Raw genomic sequence first — 21894 nt, 5'->3', positions numbered from 1 at the left:
TCCTGCTGGCGTCCACTGGGAACTTCCAACCCTGTCTGGGCACTGATGGCCACCCACGTGGGCCCTCTAAGTTCTGCCATCCCTCTCTCAGCTATTTCAGGGCCTCTTCCAACAGTTTTCAAGTCCCACTGCAGTGCTTCAGGACTTGGGTTGTGGTGGCATCCCACATAGCTGATGAAATTCCCCCAAGATCTGGAGAAAAGATCATTGCACAGGGAATTGCTTCCTCCTTAGGTACTAGGAAAGAGATGGGGCCTAGCCCATGGGATTTCTCATCCATCTTACACGGACCACTATCACACATTCTTCCCAAATCTATTGTTTTGCAAAAATCATGCCATAAGGCCTTTGAAGGAACTTGAAAATCCCAGGTCTATCAAATCAAAAGTTGGCCCTTCAAAATTATTGTCTCTGTCTTACTTTACATAAGCCTACTTTGAAACTTCAAGGCTGAACAGTAAGATATTTCTGGCTCTTTGCATTTCTAGGCATTGGCCCTACTAACTGAGGGATAAGGAGCAAGAGAAGTGGTATAAAGAATTGGAGAGGGGCACCTGGGTGGCTCAGTGGGTTGGGCCTCTGCCTTCAGCTCAGGTCATGATCCCAGCCTCCTGCATTGGGCTCCTTGCTCAGTGGGGAGCCTGCTTCTCCCTCTCCATTTGCCCCTCCTCCCTCTTTCTCTTTCTCTTTTGCTCTCTCCCTCTCTCTCCCTCTAAAATAAAATCTTAAAAAAAAATAAAAAGAACCAAAATTAACTCCAATTTACCATCCAAGCCTTCCCCTAGAAATTGAAAGCCTTCAACATACTACAGAGTTCCAAACAGTTGTATCAGACAGATTCTGTCAAAGCAACTAGATGAAGAGACAGATTCCTGGTGCTTCCAATTCTTCCATCTTCCCACTGTTTGCCATGTTTCTTAAAGCCGAGATCAACAGTTCTACCAGATTAAAGGGAATTCCCGGGCCAAAGGAACATGTTAAATGAGAAATCAAAAAAATCCAGGCTGTGGGAACTCCAAAAGACAAAGACATGGCTTTGTCAAAAATTACGTTTAGAGAAAAAAAAAAAAAAGAGGTGAAGCTATACCTTAAAGGAGACTTAAACACACAAAACCAAGTGCAATGTGTGGACCTCACCTAGATCCTGACTTGAAAAACCAGGAAAAATATTTTTATGAGATAAGAAAGGAAATTATTAATCGACTGGCTATTTAACTGTATTAGGTATTTTAATTTCTATTCAAAATAAGAACTGAAACCATGTGTTTCAACATGATGATGGTTTGTTCCAAGGAAGTCTTGCCTAGAAGGAAAAATCTATAAAAGCTAACGTCTCAGACAACAGCTTGCTTATCAAGACTGTTTCAAGACTCTCATTTTGTTGTGTTCATCAAGCCCTAAACCATTGTGTCATAATCCTTGCTTAATCGTGGCCGGTTTCCTGGTATGAAGAGCCTGCCTCAAATAGCCTTCCCTGATTTTCCCTTCTGTGGTACCACTGAGGTTCTCATGGTCTCTGTTAGAGTCAACTGTTAACAGATAATAAACTTTTTTGTGTCCTGTTTAGTAAGAAAAGGGGAGGCCTATCTCCTTAAAGAAATGTACTAAAGGATTTACATATTTTTAAAAGATTTTATTTATTTATTTGAGAAAGAGAAAGCACAAGGAGAGGGGAACAGAAAGAGAGGGAGAAGCAGACTCCGCACTGAGCATGGAGCCCCACCCAGGCAGATCCCAGCACAGGTGAGCTGAAGGCAGATACTGAACCAACTGAGCCACACAGGCGCCCCCTGAAGGATTTACATATTAAATGCAAGTAAGACTGAGATGTGCTTCAATATAGTTTGGGACAGAGAATGGGGTGGGGCATAAAAAAATGAAATTGACCATAGGTGATAATTACTGAAGCTTGTTGGTAGCTACCTGGGGTTTCCTACACTATTTTTGTCTACTTATGTACATGTTTGAAATTGCCCATAATAAAAGGGTTCCTTTTTTTACGTGTGCTACTCAGACCACAACATTGGAGTTATGCTTAATCATCCTCCCTTCTTCTCCTGTGCTATATCCAAATCCATTACCATATCCTACAGATATTCAAAATTCCTCTAGAATCTGACCATTTCTCATTACCTCCACTGCCACTTCCCTGTTCGAACACTGCCGTTTCCCACCTTGATTCCTGCAATAGCCAATGGTTTGATGCCTCAGCCTTTGCCCTCCCTGATGCCCATATTTTACTCTCAACACAGCAGTCAGAGTGATCCTTTTTAAAGAATAAGTCTAAAAGCTCTTCTCAAAACCTTGCAATGGCTCTTCATCGCTCTCAAGAGTCAAAGTCAAAGTTCTTATGATGGCCTACAGGATTCTACACTCTCTGTCCCACTCCTTGACCTCTGACCTCATCTCCTAAGACACATCCTTTTGGGTCACTCCAGTCACCCTGGCATCCTTCCTGTTTTACAGGTGCACCAGGCACGCTCCCATCTCAGGGCATTTGCACTTACCGGTCCTTCTTCTTCTTCTTCTTTTTTTTTTTAAATTTAGATTTTATTTATTTATTTGACCGAAAGAGATCACAAGTAGGCTGAGAGGCAGGCAGAGAGAAAGGGGGAAGCAGGCTCCCTACTGGGCAGGGATCCCAGTGCAGGGCTCAATCCCAGGACCCTGGGATCATGACCCGAGCTGAAAGCCGAGGCTTTAACTCACTAAGCCACCCAGGCGTCCTTACCGGTGCTGATTATCAAGAGTGTCACCTCTTTCAGGGCTTTACCTGAAGACCTTCTCAATGAAACCTTCTCTGACTGCCCCTATCACACTGCAGCCATCCCCTCCCTACCCAGACACTCCCTTTCCCCACCTTTTTTCCCTCTCCTTTGTACTTACCGCCATCTTATGTCATACTTGTTTATAGTCACATCTCTCTCCTTAGAAAATAAGCCCCATGACAGCAGGGATTTCTGTCTGTTCTGTTCCCTCCTGTAGTCCCAGTGACTAGAACAGTGCCTGGAACAGAACAGGTGCCCAGTAACCATTCATTCTATGACTTTGGTCACTATTGTGCCCTCAGCTACCCCACTATTTCTCCAGGGTTCAAACTTGGGTGTTAGGTCCAAATGAGGTAATTAGGGAAGAAAGTCTTGATTTTTTTTTAAGATTTTATTTATTTATTTGACAGAGAGAGATCACAAGCAGATGGAGAGGCAGGCAGAGAGGGAGATTGAGGGAACTAGGCTCCCCGCTGAGCAGAGAGCCCGATGCGGGACTCGATCCCAGGATCCGGAGATCATGACCCGAGCCGAAGGCAGTGGCTTAATCCACTGAGCCACCCAGGCGCCCCAGAAAGTCTTGGTTTTAAAAAAATTATCCTAAAGGAAGAGAAGTAGGGTCCTAGCTCAGGGCAGCATATGTGAAGGGTGCAGTTGTGGCAGCTACTGGGGTGACAGCTGCCAAAGGATCCAGACCCCCTAGACAATGTATTACCCATTAATCATCCAGCGTGTGGGGAGACTGGAAATAATGTTCAATTTCTCTTCCTAGGAACCCAAGAAATGAAAACTAAACAGTAAGTTACTTTGGTGGCTTTACAAACAAGGGAAGGAAATAGAAATGAGCAAACTTTGTTTACAGACAAACTTTCAATGCAGTGCTTGATTTTCTGTGCACGTCTCAAGACAAAGGACTCCAATTTCTGACTTTTTAAAAATACCCAAAATAATTACATCACAGAATAAAAAATACCAGTATGCACTTTGGAAAAACCATTTGGCAGTACCTGCTAGGACTACATCTACGTATGCCTTATGCCCTACCAATTCCACATCCGGGGATTTACCCAAGAAAAGTGACTGCATATATCCATATACAAGAATGCTCCCGGCAGCTCCATCCATAAAAGCTCAAAACTAGAAATAGCCCATGTGTCCACCAACAACAGACTTGAAAAACCAATGTGGCATATTCATAAAAATGAAATGCTTTACAGTGATTTTTTTAAAGTAACAATCGCAACAATATGGTGGACTCTTGCGACGTAACACTGAGTGACAGATGCCAACAACAGAAGAGTAAGTGTTTGTACAATTCCTTTTATATAAATACCAGGAAGGGGCAAACCTAACTCGTGGTGAGAAAAATTGGAAAGTCATTAGCTCTGGATGGTGTTGACTGAAAGGGGCACAAGGGAACCTTCTAGAAAGCTAGAATATTCTATATCTTGACCTAGGTGGTAGTTCCATATACATACACGTGTTAAAAGTTCATAGATATATATGTATATACATAAATTCATTGAGCTGTACAAGTTTTTGTGCTCTAATACCCCAATAAAAAATTTAAAACTCTTAAAAATTTTTAAATAAAACAGAATAAATGACGTGTGTCAGGACTTTCAAGACCAGAAATACCAGAAAGCTCGGCTGGCCCAGTGGAATGTACACACGAACGGGGCCAGGTTCTCAGTCCCCGTCTCTCGCCACAAGGTGGCTCTCTCCCCTCTCTCAAGTCTTCCCAGTCCTGTGGGAAGAGGAGGGTTGTGTGCTCCTGGGCATGGACTAAAAATGCTGTGTAATGACGCTGGCCTCACTTCAGAAGAGTGTAACCCTTTTAAGGCAAAGACCTGAATCTGAGTTCTGCCATTTCCTAGCTGTGTGATCTTGGGAATGTTCCTTAACTTCCCTATGTCTCAGTTTTCACATCTGTACAGTGGAAATAATAACAGTACATACCTTATGGTGTGGTTGTTGTTGGTCGTGGTGCTGTAACTGTTATTGTGAAATGAGTTCAGCCTCAGGAAACTCTCAGGACATTACCTGGCCCAGAAGAAGAACTCAATGTTATTATGTGAGTTAATATTAAGAGAGGAAATGTCAGTAACAGAAAGGACAACACCTGGCATCTCACTTCTTCGGGCGGGGGGGGGGGCGACAAGCAGGTATTAGAAGTGTGATGATGTGGAGATGGAAAGAGCCTATTCTGTATTCTATGTTCTTTTCTAGAAACTTCTATGTTCTTTCCTAGAACCCAAGGGCCCAGAGGGTTTCACCAGTCTTTCTGTAGCTTTCAGAGGTCTGTACCTCAGTGGGGCAGATAGAATAATGGTCCATCTCCCAAAGATTTCTACAGCCTCATCCCCTGGACCCATAAGTATGTTACCTTACATGGCAAAAATGACCTTGTAGTAACCTCTTAAGTACCTCGAGATGGGGAGGTTATCCTGGCTTACCAGGCAAGATCCAAGGTAATCACCTGGGTCCTTACAGGATGGAGGCAGGAGAATCAGTCACAGAAGCAGAAACGAGAACAGAAGTAGAAGTCAGAGTAATGCGACTAGGAGCCAAGGAATGCAGGTAGCCTCTGGATGCCGGAAAACTCAAGGAGGGGATTCTCCCCCAGGGCATCTTAAGAACAGCGGGTGCCAACAGCATGCCACCCCAAAATGTGTCACTTTGGCATGAAGACTTTTTGAGTTAAACAGCAATCAAGGGGTGGCCTGGATGGCTCAGTCAGCTGAGCGTCCGACCATCAGTTTCAGCCTCAGGTTGTGATCTCGGGATTGTTGGACTGACCCCTCGCAGGACTTCTAAGAATGAAGAGTCTGCCCCTACCCCCACCCTGCTCACATGTGCACTCTCTCTCACATAAATAAAATCTACAAAAAAAAAGGAATCAAAACCTACCAGATTCAATAAAAGATCTGTAAACCCTTCCCCCTACAACTCAGTGGACTAAACAGAGTTTAGATGGGGGACCTGGCCCCGAGAGAGAACCATCACCACAGAACTACAGTATGATACGGACTAGGTGTGGTCCACAGGGGAGCCGAGCAAGGCCACTCTGATCAAAGTCCTCTTTTTGGCCCCTTCTGAGTGCTCCAGCAAATATCTGTTTACCAAACATTGGTTTTTCATCTTTGTGTAAACTGTATTCCTTTCCTCTGAAGTCCTAGCCACCTACCCACTCTTCTGTCCAGAAGGACACACAGGCCTCATTTTTCCTGAGTGTCTGGAATTTCTGTGTCTGTGTAGATTCTCCATGTGTACACCCATGACATCTGATTTCCTCCTGTTACCCTGTGCTCATGTCAATCGGATTCTTAGTCCAGCTAGAAGGACCTGGAAGGGGACAGGAATTCCTGCTCCCCGACGAAACATGGCCTTTGATGTTAGCCCTGTAAGGCCTATTTCAGATTTCTGACTCCAGAAACATTATAAGTGTTGGTTTGAGCTGCTAAACTAGGGGTCACTTGTTACAGCAGCAACTGCAAATAAACACACTCAACTCCATGAAATGCCTGAGTGACTTGCTGGCATCTGCAGTTGGGATGTGATTTTGGAGTAGTGTTTTTGGGGTCTGGAGCCAATGGCTAAGAAAGGATTCTTTTTTTTTTTTTTTAAGATTTTATTTATTTATTTGAGAGAAAGAAAGAGAGCACAAGCAGGGGGAACAGCAGGCAGGGGCAGGGGGAGCAGGGAGCCGATGTGGGGCTTGATCCCAGGACCCAGGGATAATGACCTGAGCCAAAGGAAGGTGCTTCACTGACTGAGCCACTGAGGCATCCCCAAGAAAGACTTCTTGAGACTTGAGATGTCTTTGGTGCAGAAAGGGGATATTATTAAAACAAGGGGCCGAAAGAGCGGCTACCCCGGGACCTGAGAAGCAATTGATTCTGTAATTTAGAGGTGGGGGAGGTAAAAACAAAAGCAAGTTCCAGAAGGACTTTCCTATGGGAAAGAAGACTCAGGGGATCCTGGAGCCCTGGCTATTGTCAAACTAAGGTGGTTTTTCCCTCTGGCAAAGTGTTAACAGTAAGACGGTTGGGAGTTTCCAGGAGGGGAAGAAGGTTACACTCGCCTGCCTCCAGTATTTGTCTATGGGCTGCAGCTTATAAGGACATGTAATTTTATCTACATCTCCCTCTGCCTTTGTTTCCCATATCAGTTGTACATCTTAATTTCCTTCATTTATTTAAACAGGACAGGCAGGGGCACCTGGGGGCTCAGTGGGTGAAGAGGCTGTCTCCAGCTCAGGTCAGGATCTCAGGGTCCTGGGACCCAGGACCCCGTGCTGGGCTCCCTGCTCAGTGGGAAGCCTGCTTCTGCCTCTGCCTCTCTCCCTCCCCCTGCTTGTACTCACTCTCAAATAAATAATAAAATAAAATAAATAAACAGGATGCCCAATCTCATGGTTCAACATTCAGTACGTACACACAACCACTTCAGCTGAAGCCACGTGTACCCTCGGACCCTGGGCTGCGAGTTCTGCCTACATATTCAACAGAAAGGTAGGTCCACCCAAGGACCTCGACAAGAATGTTCCTAGCAGCACTATCTGTCATTGCCAAACACTGGAAGTGACCCAAATGCCCGTCAGCGGCAGAATGAATAAATAAACACACTCATCATTTCCTGCACAGCCACCTCGGGGCCCTGAATCTGCCCTTCTCAATGTTCACGGAAAGGAGGAGCATCTGGAAGACTGACGCCCACCCCTCCCCCGCAATAAATATTATAATATCAACAGTCAGTGTTTGGGGGTGTCTACAAGCACAGAGAGGCTGAATCACTGTCCATGCGTCAACTGATCTCATCCTCACAGAACAGTCTAAGGTCAGTGCTTTTATTATCCCCATTGTACAGATGGGGAAACTGAGGCATGGGATGTCTAAATAAGACACCAAGGTATGCTTGCTAGTGCAGAACGAGCATTTGAACCCAAGCAGTCTGACTCTGCTACAGGAGAAGGAGACGTGGAAAGTCGCAAGTGGATGCAGCCTGGGAGCGGCAAGCTTGTCCCCTCACAGCTGGGGCACATAGAACATTAGGGTCGCAAACTGCAAGGGGCCAATGGCCCCTAATCCTTGGGCTGGCCCCACAAAGGGGAGGCCTTCCCAGGAGGCTGATGGGCACTGGCTGAGGGGAGTGTGGGTCTGATCATTCCAGCTCCAAGCTGGATGACAGGATGCTTGTTCTCGATCTAATGACCAGTGCTGGGAAAGCCCTTTAGGGACACCATGGAGGGCACAGCGGTGGAGGTGAGGGAGTTAGGAGTAACTTCAATATTGCAAAAGCCCAACACCTGAGCCAGGTCCTCCGCTCTGGGCCAGAATATCACCCCTGAGTGGCCAGGACGTCCTGCTCGTCCCCCTCTGTTCCCAGACCAAGGACCAGAGGAGCTGAGTTCTGACTGCTAAAACACGGAAATGAACGAATATTCCAAAGGCATCATGAGGAACAATACATTTTCCAAAGGTGGAAGAACGGGACTTGGGTTTGCCGGATCAGCTATAAAAGCTTTGCTGTTACTAGAGGCATGAGCCTCTCAAAGGCTGTGAGCCCCGAGGACAGGGAGGCCACTCCAGGAGACCAGGACCCAGGAGCCACCCACACCCAGAGTTACTGGAAGAATGACAGCTCTGGTCTGCGTAATGCATGGACAGGCCTCTGTGCCAGGACAACTGTCTCTAAGCTGCTGGTGACAGCCCAGCCAGCCTCACTTTGGCTGGGGAGATTCTAGAACTATCTGGGTCCAGTTATTTTTACAAGCAGCAAAAGTCCTGGGAAACTGGCTAGAGCAAACCACTAAATTTCTCTCACTTGTAAACTGGAGATAATCATCATTCTGGCTATGACAATTAAGTGGCCTCCTCTTGTCACGTGCAAGAACCGGGTGGGGATACAAGTCTGTGAGGCCTGGAGCTTACATAAGAACCAAGAGGGAAGGTGTTGAAATGAACTCAAAAGATCTTTTGGGTGGGGGAGGGGCATGGCACCTGGCTGTCTCAGTCGTGGCACATGCAACTCTTGATCCCGGGGTTGTGGGTTTGAGCCCCACCTTTCTACACCCTAATGTTGGGTGCAGAGATGACTTAAAAAAAAATAAAATAACAGATCTTGGGATGCATAAAACCCTCGTTTGCACCTTTATTTACAAATGAATTCTTCATTGAGCTAAGACAAAACTTAAGAAAAAACTAGACTGATGTACATTTGATAGATAAAAATGATGTACATTTTGATAGATCAAAATGAACTAATCTAGATTAAAACCTTGGGGTTGGGGGAGCCTGGCGGGCTCAGTCAGAAGAGCATGGGACTCTTGATCTCAGCGTTGTGAGTGTGAGCCCCATGTTGGGTGTAGAGATGACTTAAAAAAGAAAAAAAAATCTTAAAAAACAACAGGTAAAGCAGTGACTAATTATAATTAAACAATGTCAAGGCATTGGCTCATCAACCAGCAAACATGGATGCAAGCAAAGCTTCTGGCCTGCCTCCTGCAGACAGCCACACCCAAATGAGAAACATGGGTACGACAGCTTTGCTGAGCCACCCTCTCCTGCTCTGTTCCCTTCCGCCCCATGAACCCTGTCCACTCTGAGTCTAAGGGTTTCCTTCAAGGAAGCCCTGCATGGGAGCTCCCTGGGGTCCTCTCTCCAAAGGCCTCCCACCTCTCCTGCCCAGGAGCAGAAGCCAAGAAGCCAGAGCTGTTTGAACTAAACAGAGACTGCAATGCTGGCCGTGGTCCTTCCCCCAGGAAGGCTATAGTCACAGGAGCTCTGGCGTGGCCATGTGCCTCGCTTTCGCCAACAGAAGGAGGGCGAGGGACAGACAGAGTGCCGGTTTCAAGCCTGGGTCTCATCTGAGGGGCCTTGCACGTTTCTGGTTGTCCTTTTGCACCCACACAAGAACAATCTCAGGCTAGCCTGCTGGCAAGTCTCCCAGCTACCCTGAGAAAGGCCCAGCTAGATCGGTGCCAGGGTGACCCCCAGACCTAGGAGCAAACACAGCCAAGCCCGGGAGACCCAGCCGGCCAGCCCTGCCAGCCCTGTCAGACTGCCCGCCGGTGAAGTCTGCTTCAATAAGGGAGGCTTCGGACAGAATGGTGGGTGGAGAGAGGAGCAGGGAAGCGCAGCCCAGCAGAGTGAAGGGTTGGAGAACCAGGGGTGAGGGAGAAGAGGCTGCTTTTGATCAGGCAGTCAGGGAAGTCCACTGGGAGGAGGTGACCGCCAGCAGATGCAGGAAGAAGAGAGAGAGGGAGCTCGACGCGGTCAGAGAGGGCGCAGCCAGGGCACAGGCCAGGAGGCAGGCATGCAGCTGACGTGCTTGAAGAATGGAGTGCAGCAGGCAGGGAGCAGGGTGCAGGAGGGGGCGTCCGAGCAGCAGGGAGCGACCGGAGCACGAGGAACAAGGAGGGTGCGTGCTAGTGCTGCGACGATTAAATGCGTTAATATGTGGAAGGCGCTGAGGACAGTGCCTTGCTTATGGCGAGTGTCCAGAAAGTGTCAGCCTTTGCTTTACTGTTGGCTTTTTTAGTCCCAAAATGCAGTGTCCTAAGAGGAAAATCCCCATGGGACGATTGCCCCTTCCTGGAATTAAGAAGAAAGAGGTGCACGGCGGGGCGGGGCAAGAAATCTAAAACCCAGTTTGTTCCCTAAAACATTCATTTTGTGTTTCATGGTAATTCTTCCCAGAAACCGCTGATAGGGAGAGGAAGAGCAAGTGAGGCAAACCTCAACCCACCTCTGAGAGGCTGGGTACATCTGGGGAACCCTCCATGTGGCCTGCCCCACCTGAGCATTTGTGGGTGCTGGCCCATGGCTGATACACCGCCCCCAACTGTCCCCTCCACAAAGACAGGAACAGCTAGGTGGTTAAAAACTAAGTTGGGGGGCACCTGGGTGGCTCAGTCATTGTCTACCTTCAGCTCAGGTCATGATCCCAGGGTCCTGGAATCGAGCCCCTCATCGGGCTCCCTGCTCTGTGGGGGGGGGGGGAGGAAGTAAATTAAAAAAAAATAAAACCCAAGTTGGTCCCACAGCCAGACAATCCCCTGTCGCAAGCTGTGCATTCTCAGGAAGGTGACTTCACCTCTCAGAAGCTCCATTTCCCCATCTGTAAAATGGGTCCAACACTAAGACCTTCCACTTCACAGAACTGGACGTGAGGATGAAATGACATGATTCATGGATACCACTCCGAACTCAAGAACTCCACACATCTGTGCCACGAATTTTCACAGAGCACCGGCTGAATGCCAGTCACTCTCCCTGGTACTGGGGACACAGCAGCGATCAAGACAGACACAATCTCTGCCCCTGACGAACTTACATGTCAGTGGGGATCAGGAGGTACAAACAATGGACAAGACAGAGCTAACTATACGATACGGTAGCTGCAGCATCAAAACATGGTAGGGAAGTGTCAAAAAAAAAATGGAAGCAGGGAAGGATAAAAGTGTCAAAGAGTGTGTTGTGCAGGGGTGAGGACTGTTCATTGAGATGGCCTGAGAAGACTTCATGGAGAAAGCAATTCACGGAGTTAATGTGTATAAATTGCTTGGAACTGTCCTTAGCACACCCGAAACACTGCAAAGTGCAGGTGACACTGTGGATGGCTGGGGAATGGGCATTCCAAGCAGAGGGAACAGCAAGTGCAAAGGCCCTGAGGAGGGAACAGGCCTTTATTGGCGTAGGTCGCTGAGCAGCCGGCATGGCTAGAGAGAAACGGGCGGGGGGCAGCATGCCAGCAGGTGGAAGGGAGACAGGAAACAGGAGCTGAACCCCTTCAGGCCTGTGGGCCATAGTGAGGCTATGGTGAGGCCACCGGCCTTTCCCTCCTGAGTGAGGAGGGAAGCTGCTGCCATGTTTCAAGAGCTCGCTGTTTTTGGTAATAGTCTCATTTCCCTCATTCACCACCTTTGTGAAACGACAACTTCCTCTCTCTCCTTTTCTTCCACTCTGAGTGGCCTGCCCACTGGGGATGATGCCTGCCCACACTGCCCCTCCTCTCACATCTCAGGGGAAGGACTTAGAGAACCTTTGATCACATGGTTCTGTAAAACGCGCATGACATTTCTAGGAACTGGGAGTCTTTGGGTCTGGGGACTACATGACTGGGAGTTTATGCTGTTCTGAATTTTGGTAACTGTCAGATTGGAGATGAGCCTCTGACACAAATATGTTACGAGATCAGGTATCCCAGTACAAAAGAATGCCTACACAGTCACTAACACCACTTGAGGGGAGAAAAAAGAAAAGAAAAAGGAAGAGCACTGTCTTAGGAGAAACATGAACTTCTAGGAAAAGATAATTTAAACAACAGAGGGAAAGGATTAAGAGCTTGAGCCCATCTGCTCAGGATTCAAGTTAGGACTCTGTAACTCCCCAGCCACCAGGCCTCTGCTGCCAGGCTCAGCGGGAGGGAGGCAGCCAAGGGCGCCATCTGAGAAGGCACCGAAGGTGTGTCCCAACACGAATGTGGATGACTACGTGGTTTATTCTAGAATTGGGTATTTCTGCTGAGCGATCTCCACCCTAAAGCCCCAGAACAGAAGAAATGACCATAGAAATCAGAAGACTTATTTTTTAACCTAATGCTATAGAGAGTAAAGACTTCTTTCACTCCTCCCCTGTCTCCAAATTCACCTGTTACCACAAGCACCTTGACCTCACTCCCAGCACCTCAGTCCTGCGTGGATTGGGCCCTAGCAAACATCTTTAGGTTTTTTTGTTTTATTTTTAAGGTTTTATCTATTTTTGCGAGAGAGAGAGTGCACAAAGAACAGGGGGGCAGAGGGAGAAGCAGACTCCCCGCTGAGAGGGGAGCTGGATCCCAGGACACCCGGATCATGGCCCAAACTGAAGGCAGACGCTTTACCTCCCAAGCCACCCAGGCAAGTATCTTTAGTTGTATTCATTCCTTCCTTTAGGGGCTTTCCATGACTCTGGACTCCGAGGGTCCAATGGTGGACAAAACAGACTCAGACCCTGCCCCAGAACAAGTCCTAATCCACAGAAAGTGCTCCACAAAAGCTTTCAGAATGAATAAAAAATGGTCTCTCTCTTTTTAAACTCTCTACTGGCAGAAAAGAGAGCTGACAACTGTATGCATGACCCTCCAATTTTGTCTTTGAAATCTGCTGGCTCCCAAGCTCCAAACTGGATTACAGAAGAAAATCCCAAGGCCAAGGTTCTTTCCCAAATGCGCCCCGACCTATTTCTGAAGCCTCTTCGGGTGACTCCCTCCCACGCAAAGCTGCACCCTCTTCCCAGAACAAGGCGGGTTCTCTAGCGCCTTTGCTACTTGTAGCTTAAAGCCCTGCCACAACGCCACCTCCTCCAAGAAAACAAGCTGGCAGCCCAGCAGAGGCCACTGGTCAGTGTTTGTGCGGCAAGATTTAGTTGAATGCTGTGTCCACTCCTCACCCCCTCCCCGCTCCGTGAGCTGGAGAAGCCAGCCAGGAGCGGCCCGTGCTCCTCGCAGCCGCCAGAGGGCGCGATCAAAACACCAACCGGCCCTCCTGGTTTCAAAGCCTCCCGCGCCTCCCAGGTGCTCTGAGAGTTACCAAGTAAGATGCTTGCTGGGTTCAAATCCTGGGCGGGCCACTGATGCGGAAACTCTGAGCTAGTGGCATCACCTGTCCAGGCCTCTGTTTCTACACAGTGTCGTCAGGGGGATGAAACAGATGGCTTCCTATAAAGCCCTTGGAACAGCGTCAGACACGTGGGCCGTTCCCAGTAGTGGCTGTGGCTGCCCCATTGCTAAGAAGCTGCTTCTCTGCTTCCTAAAGAGACTATCACAAGAGCAGAGGCGAGTGGGGACACAGCACCCCAGGCTGGAAAGGAGGACTGATGGACAGACAGAGGGATGGAAAGATGAGTGGATGTGTTTCAGCAAGCAGAGTAAGAACGTTAACCATAGCGTTTAAGTAAGGTTTACAAAAGCATCCATTGTTAAATGATTACAACGTATGTTTGAACTTTTTCATTAAAAGTGTTTGGGAGGGGCCGCAGGGTGACTCAGTCAGTTAAGCTTCTGACTCTTGATCTCTGCTCAGGTCTTGATCTCAAGGTCATGAATTCAAGCCCAGCATTGGGCCCCACGCTGGGTGAGAAGCCCACTTAAAAAAAAGAATGCTGGGGAGTGTGTTGAGTCAGCAAGAAATTTGGATGAAATTGGTTAGAGAAGCCAAGAAACAAAGAATTTCTCTGGGACTTTCCACAGAAACCACAGCTCCTTCCCTGCAGCATTCAGGAATGAATTATGCCAACAGCTCTGGGGGAAGCCTGACAGCAGAAAAATGAAGAGCAGAAAGCCTCAGAGCCAGTGCTCCCACTTCTCAGAAATCCTGTCATCACATCCTGAGATCTGTTTAGCATCTGAGCTCATTTATTACTTGATCAACAAACGTTTGCTGAAACCCTCCTCTGTGCCTAGCCCTGAGCTGGGCAGCACCAAAAACACAGGCTGGCCCTGCCCTCAGGGGACTCTGAGTCCAGGGGCAGAGACAGACTCACTCTTCTGACAGAGACCGTCTCGAGTGTCAGAACATCTATGGGAGAAGCCCAGGGGCTGTGGGAGCCCCAGAGGAGGCACCTGGTTCAGATGGAGGCCGGAGAGGGCTTCCTGCTGGAGAAGACATCGGAACTGAGTCTTGAAGGAGTATGTGTCAGTCAGGTAGAGAGAGGGGAGGACAAGGGAAAGGCATCCTCAGCAGAAGGAACGGCACGCAGAAAGGTGGGAGGTGACTGCAAGAGTGTAATGCTCCCAGTGAACCCCAAGTCCAGTTTACCTGGAGCACGAATGTGAAGAAGGGGCGAGGCTGAAGGAAGCATGAAGCCATCCACATGATGCCGAAGGGCAGGGATGGCCTCCTACGCCACAGTAAAGCACGTGGATCTCATCCTGACAGTGCCAGGGAGTCATGAAAAGGTTATGGACAGTGGGAGGACTTGAGCAGATGTGCAAACAGATGAAGCAAGAAGGAAATGTCAGTCAGGACTGGCTAAGTTATGCCACAGTAACAAACATCCCCCAGAATTCAGTGGCTAAAACAGATGACATTGATTCCTTGCTCGTATGACATGTGTCATGGATCTGTAATGACCCTGTTCCCCCTCCTCTTCATTCCACAGCCCTGGCTGAGCAAAGCTCTGCCACTGGAAACGTTAGTGAGCATGTGGGGAATTGCAGAGAACATGGAGAATCACACAATCTGCCCAAATGCTTCCTAGTGGGAGCCCCTCCCACCGCTTCTTTGGCCACCACCAAGTTGCATGACCGTGCAATTCTTAAGGCATGGGAGAATGTGATCCCCCCACAGGCCCAGGAATAGAGGAAGACTGACCACCAATGGCCAGGAACGATGGCCACCACAGGATGTGAGTGTGGAAGCAGAAAGAACAACGGGGAGTAGGTCAGAAATGAAGAAGTCCAGACTCGGGGGGCAGCAATGGAAGATGTGAAGATTTGAGGAACATTCGGGAATCACACAGAATTCTGTACCTGCTGGCAGTCTGTCCCGATTTCTTACTCTATCAAATCAGCCGACACACAAAAACAATCAGAATAACAATCAGGTGAAATGGGGAGATGTTGGTCAAACGGTACAAACTTCCAGTTACAAGGTGAGTAAGTTCTGGGACCTAATGTGCACTATAGTGACAATAGTGAAAAATGTTGTATTGTATATGTGAAAGTTGCTAAGAGAGCAAATCCCTTTTTTTAAAGTTCTATTTATGTAACTTATCTCTACACCCAATGTGGGGCTTGAATTTACAACCCTGACTGAGCATGCCAGGCACCCCTTTTTTCTTCTTTTAATTGAAGTATAATTAACATAGAGTGTTATGTGAGTTTCAGGTGTATAATATAGTGATTCAACACATCTATACACACTCCATGCTCATGGCCACAAGTGAGGTCCTCCGACCCCATCTCCTATTTCACCCATCCCCCACCCACCTACCCTCTGGAAACCACCAGTTTGTTCTTTATATGTAAGAGTCTGTTTTTTTGGTCAAAGACAGTAAATCTTTTTTTTTTTTTTAAGATTTATTTATTCATTTATTTTACAGAGAGAGAGAGAAATGGAAGGGAAATGCATGAACTCCAGGGAAGAGGGGGGCAGAGGGAGAACAAGAGAAGCAGACTCTGCGCCAAGCACAGAGCCCTATATGGGGCCAATGCTACAACCCTGAGAACACAACCTGAGCTGAAATCAAAACTCAGATGCTTAACCAATTGAGCCACCCAGGTGCCCCACAGAAAGAATAAATCTTAAGCATTCTCACCACACATACAGACAATTGTTAACTATGTGAGGTGACAGATGTGTTAATAAGCTTGAATGTGGTACATTTCACAATGTACACGTGTCTCAAATCATTATTTTGTACACCTTAAATTCATACAAGTTTTAGTCATCAATTATACCTAAATAATTCTGGGAAAACCAGCCAGGTGGCCATTGGACCAAAAATGGCTCTTTAGTACTGCATGGAATAGGAGCGAAAATTCGTGCACCCAGTACATGTCTACACCAGCACCATTCCAAGAGAAACAGAATGCGAGCCACGCATCCTTCTAAATCTTATGGTAACCATGTTAGAAAAAGCAAAGAAACAGGTGAGATTAATCACATTTTAATGCAATATATCCAATATATTATCATTGTAGAATGGGGTCCACACAGACATTACTAATGGGGTATTTTACATTCTTCTACTTTTTCTGCTAAGTCTTCAAACGCAGCGCTTCTCCATTCGGACCAGCCACATTTGAGTGCCCAGTAGCCCCATGTGGCTTTAGCACTGCAGATCTGGACAAACTAGCCAATCACTATGCCCTCACAAGAGCCTTGCAAAGCAGTACTGCTTCTGTTTTATAGATAGAGAAACTGAGGCACAGGAAAATGAAGGGACTTGCCCCAAGTCACCAATGGGGGAAGGAGCCGGGCTGTGAACCCCAGCAATGGCGCCCCATGCATGCAGAGCCTATGTGGGCTCCTACACAGGCCCCACATGAGGCCGGGGGAGCGAGCGCATATAGGGGCCCCTCCCACTCTCACCGGAGGTTTCCGCAGATGAGGATGATTCTGGAGAACACTGAAGAAACCTGCACTGGTTCCAGGCAGGCAGATGTGGGTGGGCATGAAAAAGCATGGGAAAGGAATGGGTCATTGCCTCTCACTTGCCACAGACTGCCAAGGCTTTAGGAAGATCCCCTGTGCATCTGGCTGCAGACCACAGGCTGCGAAGCCACGGACTCTGGTGGGCTGCAGCAGAGAGCTGGGGGTGAGTCCCTGGGAAGGCCCAGACCCAGGAGGGCTGAGGTGGTGAGGCCTCTCTTCAGTGGCCCATCTGGTGTCCAGCTCTGCACTGAAAACCCCAGTGTCTTGTGTAATGACCCTCCTTTCCAAATGGAGAAACCAAGGCTCAGATAACCTGTGACTTGTCCAAGATCACACAGAAAGAACAGAAAGGATGGACCAGGAAGGACAAAAAAGTCCCCCCTAATCCCCATCCCATGGCCACCCAATTTTCTTTCCAGAGGTATGGGTACTAACTGCCTTGCAGTATTTCCTCAACCATTTTAGGCTATACAAGCATTCACACCAGTAATCTTTTTTTTTTTAAGATTTTATTTATTTATTTATTTAAGAGAGAGAGGGGGAGAATCTAAAGCACACTACTCCTCTGAGTCCTGAGCCTGATGCAGGGCTTGATCCTACAACCCTTAGATCATGACCTAAGCCAAAATCCAGAGTCAGACATGCCACCGACAGAGCCACCCAGGGATTCCCTGCATGTATATATTTTAACACAGAAATGGAACACTGTTCTGAATCTTACTTTTATTTTTCCCTTAACGATATTATCTTCGTGATCTCTCCAGATTAACACATATGGATGTGCCTCGTTTTTGTTTTTGTTTTAAATGCCCAGAGACATTAAACTATCTGAATGTAGCATAATGAGCTTAACCAGGCTCCTCTTCGGAACGTCTGGGTTATTCCTCGTTTTCTGCCATTACAAACATGCCTGGAATTAGTATCGCGTGGGCAGACCTCCTGCCAACCACAGGAGGCCAGGCCTGTAGGGTAAGTTCCCTGGAGGAAAACAGCGGAGTCAAAGTGATGTGCGTTTGTCGCTCTGAAAAACATTTCCACGCTGTGCTCCAGGCTCCCACCTCCGCTCCCCGTTGACCGCCCATCCCTCCAAAGGGTTCCTGGCTCTCTCCGTGTTGTTTAAAGGTTTTGCAGGGAGACGGTCTTCACGTAGTACTTATGTAATTACAATTAAATAAGGCCTTCGTTAAAAACACAAACCTGGGGAGGAGAGAAACCAGCAGGGCCAGTTTAGGCCATGCCGGATGGTGTCCCCTCTCACACCTGCCAGGTCCCCAGCGAGACCTGTCTGATGCTGAAATCCATCTCTCAAGCATAAACATGGGCCTCAAAGGCCTTGGGGAAAAAGGCAGGGATGAGCTGAGGTCATTTTGCCTCTGTTGCTTTTCACCAGAACTAGACTCTCCTGCTCTCCGCTTTCCCTTCCTTCTCCTCCCTCTTCTCTCTCAAACTTCTGTTTCCCGGAGCACCGGTGCTAAACACGTCCTAACTAACGCCCAGTTCAGTGAAGGAATGCTGTAGTTATGCAGAATCTGGCATTTTTCTTTTCTAAAAAAGTTTTTATTTATTTAATTTTGTGAGAGAGTGAGAAAGAGAGAGGAGGGGAAGGGGTGGAGGCAGAAGCAGGCTCCCCACTGAACAGGGAACCCCACATAGGGCTCGATCCCAGGACCCTGGGATCATGACCGGAGCTGAAGGCAAATGCTTAACTGACTGAGCCTCCCAGGTACCCCAAATCTGGCATTTTTCACAAGAAAAGAGGAAAGGAAGAGCAGAGCTTTGAGCTTAGAACTGGAAACTGGAAAAGCAAAACAATATTCTATTTTAAATACATTAATCTGGGGCACCTGGGTGGACAGAAGAAGACCCACGTTACCTCCATGACGCTCCTGCCAAAGACGCTTGGTCAGACGTGGATTCTAAGAAGATACTGGACAAGTGCATGTTTACGGACATCCACCCCCAAACCAGCCTGTCATTTCTGCAAGAGTCATGAAGTTCAAGGAAAGAATGAAGAATGTTTCCAGACTAAAGGAGGACACAGAGACATGCAAGGTCACGCAGTGCAAGAATCCAGACTGGAACCTTTACTGGGACAAGACAGAAGCCATAGTTGGGACAGCCGGCGACAACTGGATGGAGTGTAGGGACTGGGGGGCAGTAACTGATCGATGCTAATACTACTCATCTGGGAGGCTCTACAGGAAGAGGGCTTTGTTCATGGAAAAACACATGGAATATCCACAGGTGACGAGCACGCTACTGGCAACTCACTCTCGGACCGTTTCAGAAAAAGAATTTCTTTGTACCATACTCACAACTTCTCTGTAATCTTGAGATCCCGCCAGTTAAAAAAATATTCAGGCAGTGTTTTTAAAAACTTGTTTGAGCACACGACAGGTGGGGGGCAGTGAGAAACACATCTGACACCAAGACCAGCGTGAAACCCATTTGCAAAACAGAAATGAAAATGTCACCGAACGAAACCTAACATTGCTTCAAAAGGGAAGAGCAAATATGGGTTTATAAATTGTTACTGTAACACAGGAAAATAAATTCCAAGAGCAGCAGTAAAGACCCAAGCCCAAGAAACACTGCAGGAGACTCCGTGGACTCTGTGACCTACAATTTTTGTCCAGTCCTTTGGCAAGGACGTTATAATAAGGACAAAACGTGCTGTGATTGTTGCACGCCCTGAGTGCCACAGATACCGCTTAATCCTTGCAATCATCTTATGAGGAAGGTCATCTTAATTCCCAACTTAAAGTTGATGCATCTGGCTGGAGAAAGGTGACATAACCTGCCCAAGGCCAGCCGGCTAGGAATGGGCGGAGGTGGCATGGAGTCTTAGCCTGATTGTCATGACACCTTGCGGAAGGGACATCATTATCCCCCACTTGACAGATTGGGTAACGAGTTTTAGAGAAACTAAAGGGCCAGCCCAGAGCCATGCTGATTTTGGAAAACCCCAGACGGGTTCCCAAGAACAGTCCAGCACCGTCGGGGAGACTTCCTGTCAATGCTGAATCCTGAATTAGGAGCCTTGGGCTGTCCATGGAGAGCTTTGCTATCCAATGTGGTAGCCACTAGCCATATACGGCTGTTTAATTAAAATTCATTAAAATTACAACTCTGTGATGTCTCATGCTTATTTTTTTTTTTTTACGATTTTTTTAAAGTAAACTCTACACCAAACGTGTGGTTCGAACCCACAACCCTGAGATCAAGAGTCACATGCTCTCCTAGACTGAGCCAGCTGGGCACCCCTCACCATTTTTCAGCATGTGCTCATGGCTACCACACTGGCCAGCACAGACTACAGGACATCTCCATCATCATCACCAGAAGTTCTATTAGGGTGGAAACTAGAGATTGCTTTGCAAGGACTCAACAATCAATCAATCAACCGACCAAACTTCCTTCCTTCCTTCCAAGGACTCAATGATCAACCAACCTACCTTCTTTCCTTCCTTCCTTCCCTTCCTCCATCTCTTCTTTTTTTAAATTTATTTGAGAGAGAGAGAGAGCACAAGCAGGGGGAGCAGCAGAGGGAGATGGAGAGGGAAAGCAGACTCCCCGCTGAGCAGGGACCCTGATGCAGGACTTGATACCAGGACCATGGGATCATACGTGAGCCAAAGGCAGACACCCGAACAACTGAACCACACAGGTGTCCCGATTCTCTTTCTAAAGGGGGAACTGGAATATTCCAGATAGTCTTTAATTAAATAACAAATGCATGAACCTCCTATCAGACTGTTGGTTAACAAGCACATTTTACTGTGTTTTTCACTGAAGTGGTACAGCCCAATTTTTCACATAAACCAGTAAGTCAGGAAAAATAGCCCATTGGCCCCAAACCCCAAGTGGGTTTCAATCCATGGTCATGACACCTAATGGTGCCTGGACACTTCACCATGTGGATTTCTAATCCACTGGGTCGAAGCCCCAGACCGTGCTTTGGTATCTGGCATTCTCAAAGAAAGACACGTTGGAGAAAACAGGAAGCAAACAAAACGTCTACCAATAATAGCAGCTACGGAGAAGTAAACACTCTTCCCGGCGAGGGTGGTCAGGTGGTTGGCGGACCTCATCTTCATCATTCTCATGCTCTTCTGGGGAAGCACTCATGATTTCACCCATTTCTACAAATAAGCCACAGCGGCTCACAGAAGCCAAGTCCTGGCCCGGATCCACACAGGCCAGAAACACGGGAGTATGAATGTGGATCTCGAGCTGTACTGGCAGCTTCTTCCAGGAATGGATTTACCGTGTGTAAAGCCAGCCCAGCAGGGACACCGACTCCAGCCTCCCAGCAGTCCTGACTCGGCCCCACTGCAAAGCTCGTCCAGACAACCGTCAGAGCAAACAGGGTCACAGGACACGAAGTACTGGATCCCGGCTAAGGACAGACAGGTCAGAGGCAGGGTGGAGATGAGGACGGAGGACAAGCTTGAAGAGGAGGAAATGAAGAGAGGTTTAAAAAGATTACAGAGTGAGGGGTACTTCTCCAGGGGGCTGAACTTTTCCCCGTCTGCGGCTGTATTCTCCAACCGGGGTCCAGGGCTCGCTGCCATCACTGCCACCACGGGAACTGAAATCAGAGGTCTTTTCTAGCACCCCCATGTAGCCACCTACATCTGAGCGCTTGAAAGGCAACTGGGGAACAGAATTTTAAATTTTAATTCATTTTAATGAACTCAGACAGAAATGTGTATGCGACCCACGGTTAGCGGCTACCATACTGAACACCACCATACTACACGGTGAGCTACAGGTGAGGGCAGGGCCTCCCCAGCTGTGTCCCCCAATTTCCAATAGGAGAACTAGCTGTTCTGGGGCACCCTCTGGGGTCAAGCTCCCTGGGTTGAAATCCTCGCTCTGGGAGACCTTGAGGAAGTGATGGAAGCTTGTTTGTACCTCAGTGTTTGCCTCTGTAAAATGGAACATCAGGAAGTGGGCCTGGAAAAGTGTTGGAAGTCATCGAAT

The sequence above is a fragment of the Mustela lutreola genome, chromosome 16 (genome assembly GCF_030435805.1).
Source record: "Mustela lutreola isolate mMusLut2 chromosome 16, mMusLut2.pri, whole genome shotgun sequence".
NCBI lineage: Eukaryota > Metazoa > Chordata > Mammalia > Carnivora > Mustelidae > Mustela > Mustela lutreola.
The sequence above is the reverse complement of the archived record's forward strand: the minus strand, read 5'-3'. Positions refer to the sequence as shown.